The sequence below is a fragment of the Lepisosteus oculatus genome, chromosome 19, assembly GCF_040954835.1.
Source record: "Lepisosteus oculatus isolate fLepOcu1 chromosome 19, fLepOcu1.hap2, whole genome shotgun sequence".
NCBI classification, from domain to species: Eukaryota; Metazoa; Chordata; class Actinopteri; order Semionotiformes; family Lepisosteidae; genus Lepisosteus; species Lepisosteus oculatus.
This window is the reverse complement of record NC_090714.1, coordinates 3448900-3456541: the sequence shown is the minus strand read 5'-3', so window position 1 is coordinate 3456541 and position 7642 is coordinate 3448900. Positions and strand designations below refer to the sequence as shown.

The following is a 7642-nucleotide window of genomic DNA, read 5'->3' as shown; positions in this document are numbered from 1 at the left end:
CTTCAGCTGCTCACAATTAGATTTCTACATGGGAACACCCCTCCATCCGATTTCTGCTTCTGCCAATTCAGGGTCTCCAGGGAGCCTGTGCCTATCCCATCAAGCAATGGGCTCAAGGCAGGGTATACCCTGGACAGGACGTCAGTCCATCACGGCACACACGGGCACAAACACACTCACACCGTAGCCAGACTTCCCAGAAGCCAATTAACCTACCAGTATGTTTTTGGAAACCGGAGCACCTGGGGGAAACCCACATGAACATGGCGGGAACATGCAGACTCCACGCAGACAGCGCTCCAGCTCCGGAAATGAACCCAGGGCCCCAGAGAAAAAGGGCAGCTGCCCACTCAACCGAAATATTTTAAAATGCTTGTCATGTGATGTTTCCTTCCCAGGAGCCTTTGCGTTTGCCACAGTGAGTCCTATTTGGGGTGGCTAACAGCCGACCACAGTGCATAACATCAACAAGTGAGTATGCATGAGACATGGGATTCCATCACATTTTAGGTATTAGGTAAGTATTGGGACAAATTAACTTAAAAGTAATTTAAAATAGTATAAAGCTTATTATTTGGTTGCAAATACTTTGCATGCAAAAATCTGTACCACTCTGATGCCATTCAGATTCTTGGTTTGCTCTCTTAAGATGCTTTGCCAAGCCTTGGCTGAAGTCTGTTTCAGTTGTGTGATTTGGGGGACTGACTTCAGTGAAATGAATGCTCCATTGGATTGAAATCAGGAGATCGACTTGGTCAGCCTAAGACTTTTTTCCCCCCGATGAGCTCCTTGGTTGCATTAGAAGTATGTTTTGGGTCATTGTGCTGCATGATGAAGCGCAGGTCCATGAGCCTGAAGGCATTTTCTTGCACAGAGGCAGACAGGATGTTTCTGCACACCTTCACAATCGTTAGTTACTGTGCATCATCAGTAGAGAGCAGTGAGCCAGTTCCAGGGGCAGCTATGTGTGCCCAAGCCATGATGCTCCCTCCACCGCGATTCACAGATGGAGCTTTGGAACGTCTGCAGTTTCTTTTCTCCACACTTTCACCTCTCCATCACTCTGGAAGAGGTTCATCTCTGTCTCTTCTGTCCAACACTTCAGTCCAGAACTCCACTGGCTCATCTCTGTACTTTTAAGCAAATTGTAATCTGGCCTTTCTATTTTTGGTCCTGATGAGAGGTTTGCATCTTGCAATCTAGCCCTTATGGCTCTGCTGTTGAAGTCTTCTGCAAACAGTCGATTGTGATTCCTTCACCCCTGCACTGTGACAGCGGTTGTAGGGCTTTTCTTCACAGCTCAGATCATCAGTTGCCAGCCTGGTTGTTGCCCGTTGCTAGGTAAGGCGTTTAGTTGTTTCATCATTTTGCTGTCCCCAGCTTCTGTGCGAGGGTTCTGATCGAATTCTTCTTTCAGCCTCCACATGGCTTGCTTTTCTTTCCTACAGTTCCCTAGTCTTCATGCTGGTTTCGCCCTACTGTCTCCAGAAGCAGACTGCAAAGGGAAGGGCAAAGGCTCAGTCCAGTACTCCATTCACAACTCTTTCCTGTGAGCACCATCAATGCAACGGGCAACACCTGACCAAGAAGAAACACCGTGGAGCCACTACCTATGCTCGACTGAAATGACTTTGAACACACAAGGTGCTGTTATTCTACAGCATATACGCACCAAAAAACCCAGACATCAAAAGTGACATCCTGTACTTTTGCCCATGTTCATCTTCATCTCCATTCCAAATTGCTTAAGTATACAGCAAGTATCGACTGTCCCAATATTCATGGAGGGCATCGTATTTGCTCCGGGATCATCTGTCATTTAAAAAGAGCCTTCTTGAGTCTTTCAAAAAATGTGTTTTTTTTAGGATATCCTTTTCCATTATCCACAAAGTCCCATGGAGATTTTCTTTTTCTTTTTCCCCCTGGAGATGTCACTCTCCTGAAGCACCTGCAGTGACTTCAGCAGCTTGCATCTGCTGCATTTTGAGACGTTGCTTGTTCACTGATAAATCAGAAATCCACACTGCTGGGCTTTTTCGGATGGTAGAATTCCTTCCACCTCATGACTTGTTGAATGATGTTAGACAACTCTGTAAGAAAGGGGTGGCATAGACTCGGGCAGTCTTCCCCAGTAGGGGGCAGTGCAGTTTAGGATCAGACATCTTGATCTGTAAGATCAAGGACCAGGCCAGTTAGTAGAAACAATGTATGTTTCTTTTATTATTATTTTGAGTCTAAAATGCATTTTTAGCTTTGTGGGTGCAATTTTTCTAAATTTCAATTGAATTGAAATTTTTTAATTATTTAAATTTCAAATAATTTGTAAGCACAAGCAACTTCTTAGACTCCATTAATTGACAAGTATCTAAGCGCATAAAACAGTCGATTTTGTTTCTTTACCATCAGAGTAACCACACACAAGAGGTGTAAGAGGATATGGTTTCTTTTTCATATATATTTAATTTGAAAATCTGAATTACAGATTCAACACACATCTGCAAAACAGTAAAGCCAAGTGAAGCTAACTTTCCAGTTCGTGAAAATGTGAGTTTAACACATTCAGTATGCTGTCTGCAATATTAGAATTCAACATAGTAAACATTGATTTCATTATCCCAAATATTAATCTGTGAACCCCAAATGTAGATTAACTGCTGTCCACTCTTTTGGAGGAGTGACCCCAATTTAGTCTCAGACACTGTAGGATCAACTCTAATGTCATCCATAGCCACAGCTGAAAATCCTAATATAAATTCCACCTATAAATATAACCTGTAAACTGGGCTCAGTGGTGCTTTTAGGGTTTGTAACAGGGCTGTTATGCTATGTTGAGGTATTTGTTAAATTAAAAGTGAAACCTAGCTATCCATCTCTACCTACTAATCTACCTTCTACTACTTTGTGAACACTCCCATTTTGAGGTTACCTAATTCTTTAGGATTTTCCTAACTGGAATAATACCAGCTAAACCCCATTGTATTCCCAAGATGGGCAAAGCAACGCTTTTGTTAGGTGCCGTTCTTTTTCTGACTTTTCTAATTTTAGATTTTATGTGGTATAAATCACACACCTCCAATTTTTTTTACAAATTTCAAAATGTAAAAGACAAAAAGTGGGGAAACAAGATTGAAAGGTGAGTTTAGAGAAGGAATTAAGGTTTGGGCTACACGTCAACATCTCATATCAGTTTCATTTCAACTGAATGTATTTAGAAGGTTTGAGTTGTAGGTGTTGGAGGCACGGTGGCGCAGTGTTTAGCATTGCGGCCTCCCAGCGCTGGGGCCCTGGGTTTGTCTGTGTGGAGTTTGTACGTTCTCCCCATGTTCATGTGGGTTTCTTCCCACAGTCCAAACACACACTCTCAAGGTGGTTTCTGGGAAAAGCAGCCCAGATTGTGATTGTGATTGTGTGTGTGTGTCTGTATCTGTATCTGAATCCCTGCCTTGCTGGGATAGACTCCGCCCCCCCGTGACCCTGAATTGGATAAAGCAGTTCGAACAGCAGGCTGGTTCAGCGCGAAGCTTGCTGTGAGGCACTGTGGGATTGTTGGGTGTGATGAAAGACAACACCTGTTTTTGTGTGAACAATATTCTGCAAACGGTCTGCCTAAATAGGGGAGGGAGAGAGGAGTCAACAACCTCAGAAACAAAACAAATGTTCATTACACCAATGCTTACTGATTTGATGATTTGCATTTTTTCCTCTTCAGTTAAACGACACTTGCAATGTCTGGTGAAATACATACGCTCTTAAACGCAGACAGATGTGAAGAGACGCTAAAAATTTTACAAATGAGAAGAGACCATTATAGCTTGTTTGCTAACGGTTGCTTGGACAGAGGAACTTATACAGCTGAGAACTGGATAAAGCCAAGAACAGGATGTACGTCTTTACACAAAGGGTGGTGGGAGCATGGAACAAGCTCTCCAGTCATACTGTTGAAGATGGATCTCTGGATTCTTTCAAAAAACAGCTAGATAAAATCCTTGGATTAGTTAGATATGAACTACTAAATGGGCAAGACTGGCAAAACTCCTTCCTCTCATTTGTACCTTTTCTTATGCTTATGTTGTGTGTACTGTATTTCGGGAATTGCATACTTTTTTGCAGAGGGCTCGACAGTTTTTACTCCATTGGAAAAAACTTGCTGTCTCCAAGAAAGGACCATCTGAAATTCCCGCTTTCTGTCGAGGATCTTTAGGAATCCTCCAGTGAGCGAGTGTGCGAAAGAGGTTTCCTTGCGGTGGTAAGGAGGTGAGAAAGATGAGCTTCTCCCAAGTGACAGGTTGCCGGACATCCCGAGGGAATTGGGTTCCCCCTGTGAAAATAGCACAATATCTGGCCTGAATCTGAGCCCCCTGTGGGTTAGAGGTTACCAAGCGCAGTTAAATTTAACCTGCAACTCGAGCCAGGCTGTAACTGGAGACGTCTTCTGAACTGCCCTGTTTCTAGAGCCAAAACAGCGTCATTCAGAGAGCCTGGCTTCTCTGCTGACCCGCCTGTTTCAGAGTCACACCTGTAAGGCACCCTCATGCCACCAGGAGGTATATAGGATTTGTCCATAATACAAAAACACTTCCAAGATTGCACCCATACGTTGTAACAAATGCATTTGAATTGATGTTGCTATGGAACAGTGGAACTCTTCCCACTGTTTGAGACTGATGGGAAAGTTGGCATGTCATTATATATCAGTCTCACTTCACCTGGCTTGGAGTGTAGATCAGTAATTTCATTGCGTCTGTGACATAATAAGAAAGTGGTTTAAAGAACAGAATAGAATGTTGTGTTCATAATATAACCCGAACTATGTGAATGACTGTGCGGTTTCCCCTTTAACCACCAACAACGGTGATGATATTTCACACCTCTTCATTTGTAATACAGATCTACACTCTCTCTAGGAAATATTGCATTTTAAATGCAGAATTAATATTCTTAGGCTATCATAGCATTAGAATAACTCACTCGGCCACTATGTGGCAACAATTGTGCAGTATCACTACCACAGTGCTTAAGCCACATTGTGACCTCAGGTACCCACAAACTGATCTTAGACTCCACTTTCTCGCTCACATTTGTGCCTCTCTGGTGAATTTTGTTCTGCTGATTATTGTTTAATAGTCTCTTCATTCTATCTCGTTAAGGTATAGTGTGGATATTACAGAGGAACATAGGGCATTTATAAGAAGAGAACAGAAGCCATCGGACGGCGACGAATACCCGCCAGTCGGTGTCATAACAATCATCCTCTATCGTTTGTTTTCAGGGCTCAGGTGTCACAGAGTGAACTAATGGCAGTGGGGTGGGGTGGGGGGTTATCGGGTATCATGGCTGTTCAGCTGCATCGGTGAGCCAGTGACACCCTAGGCTGATGCATTGTATTGTATAATGTGTCCTGGGTGTTGAGCAGACAGTGTCAACTGTTCTGATCACTAGAAAATAAAAAGGGCACTTAAACAATGCTAGTGTCTGCTGCTGGTCTCCGCATACACTGGGGAATCTGGGAGAGGAGTAGAACCTCCCAGAATATATAGGCAAGTATATAGGGTACCTAGCACTGTTTATAATGGCTAGGAAGTGTATTTGTTCACAAAGCAAGAATAATTCCGGTTGGAGGGGTCATCTATCCACGACAGTGACATCAACGACAACAACTTCTCGTGAGGTTTTTTTTTTTCAGACTTTGGCAGGTCCAACTTTAAAGTGTGGACAATTAAAGGGAGCAACATTCCGAAAAGGAAGGGGATTTTCTGGTCAATCCGTATCATCGGGTAGGTATAAAATACAAATTCAGAAAAGGGCCAGACGGACACTGTCAGGACAATGGCTTCATCTCAAAAATCGTATTTTCGAATTTAATCGTGAATTATCCTCAACTACAACCGAGTGAGCATCTATGTATAGATTAACATGATATATTCAACTAGAATTGTGTTTAAAAAACTGAATGCAATATGGTGTAGTCTACTACACATTGTCTAATTACTGCAATAAATATTGGAATTACTGTATATTATTGCTTTACATTTGTTTCCCTTTCAGTTGTCAAGCAAAGATGGTTAGAGCTCAGTGTTCAGTGTGCTCAGGCGCATCGAAGGCAGCAGAGCCTGACACCTGTGTTGTAGATAATGAATAATCAGTTTTAACTGCAGGGGGCTGTTCTTCTGTTGTCTTTGCCCAGGATCCAGGTTGATTAATTATAGTTGAGCAAATCGCAGAGGCAGGATGTTTACAGTAATCCCTCTCCCCCCCCTTCTTATTTCTTGTGCTTCCTTGTTGAAGTCAGAGTAAGCTCATCAGGAGGATGTTATTTTTGTAGATTTTGGTTGAAGTCTGCTCCATGCCTTGTTCCGCAGCTGGAGGGCTCCGTTTAGAAGATGGCCTTTCACAGGACAGCCCCGGTTTGGCTCTATGGCCAACAGCTACTGGTGCCAGTTAAGGTGGATAACTTAAAACTTCTTTGAATCCTCCCCCAGTTTGGGATTGTTAATCATTTAACAGTATAGTTCTAGTGCTACAATACTACTAGCAAGGCAAGAATCAAAGACTATATGTGGGCATATAGTTCTTAAAAAGTATTTTCTTTCTCGCGATGTGTCTTTCAGCAGTATGTCAGTTTTATGTCTCGTTACGGGAGTCTGGAACAAGCAACCCAGCCACCCCGTGGAAGCCGACACCCTTCAACAAACCTAAGAGGAATGGCCTCCTCTTAATCTGAGCCTCTCTTGTATGTGTTAACAAAAGCTCCCCGACTATCAGCTGTAAGGCCAGCTCCTCACTTTCGAAAGTGGGCGGCCGAGTGAGAGGGCGGCCCCTGCAGGACCTGTCAGCGCCTCCAGAGAGCTCCATCTTTCATTCGGTACCAGGACTCTCCTGAGGGGCTGTTTCTCCTCACATGGTGGCTGACTGCGGCAAATGACGAGGTGATCAGTGATTGGCCAGCAGCCATATCACCCTGCAACTCACCGCTGCCAGCCCTCTGAAGCTCAGCAGGTGGGAGCCTGGCCGGTACCTGGATGGGAGACCTCCTGGGAAAACTAAGGTTGCTGCTGGAAGAGGTGTTAGTGGGGCCAGTAGGGAGCGCTCACCCTGCGGTCTGTGTGGGTCCTAATGCCCCAGTATAGTGACGGGGACACTATACTGTAAAAAGGCGCCTTCCTTCCTGACTCTCTGTGGTCATTAAAAATCCCAGGGCATTTCTCAAAAAGAGTAGGGGTGTCCTGGCCAAATTGCCCTTACCAATAATGGCCTCATTATAATCCCCGTCTATGAACTGGCTTTATCACTCTGTTCTCCTCCCAAGTGATAGCTGGTGTGTGGTGAGCATTCTGGTGCACTATGGCTGCCGTCGCATCACCCAGGTGGGGCTGCACATCAGTGGTGGTGGAGGGGAGTCCCCATTACCTGTAAAGCGCTTTGAGTGGAGTGTCCAGAAAAGCGCTATATAAGTGTAAACAATTATTATTATTAAATACAAAAAGAATGAAGTCAATCATATACAGTAAGGAAAGCACAAGCTCTGCAACAGGCAGAGATAAAATGAAACACTGTGCCACTTCAAGCATCCCCGTCTTCAATAATGATATAATGCCATGCTCAGTGTGTTTGGGTGAAAATAACAGTCACCTGAGATCAGATT

At 43.8% G+C, this 7642-nt stretch overlaps 1 long non-coding RNA gene across 2 annotated transcripts in view; it reads right to left on the bottom strand.

The window, feature by feature from the left end:
* LOC107078950 (uncharacterized) overlaps positions 1–7642 on the bottom strand; it is a 385366-nt gene that overhangs the window by 79979 nt on the left and 297745 nt on the right. The gene's annotated exons all lie outside the window — the stretch shown is intronic.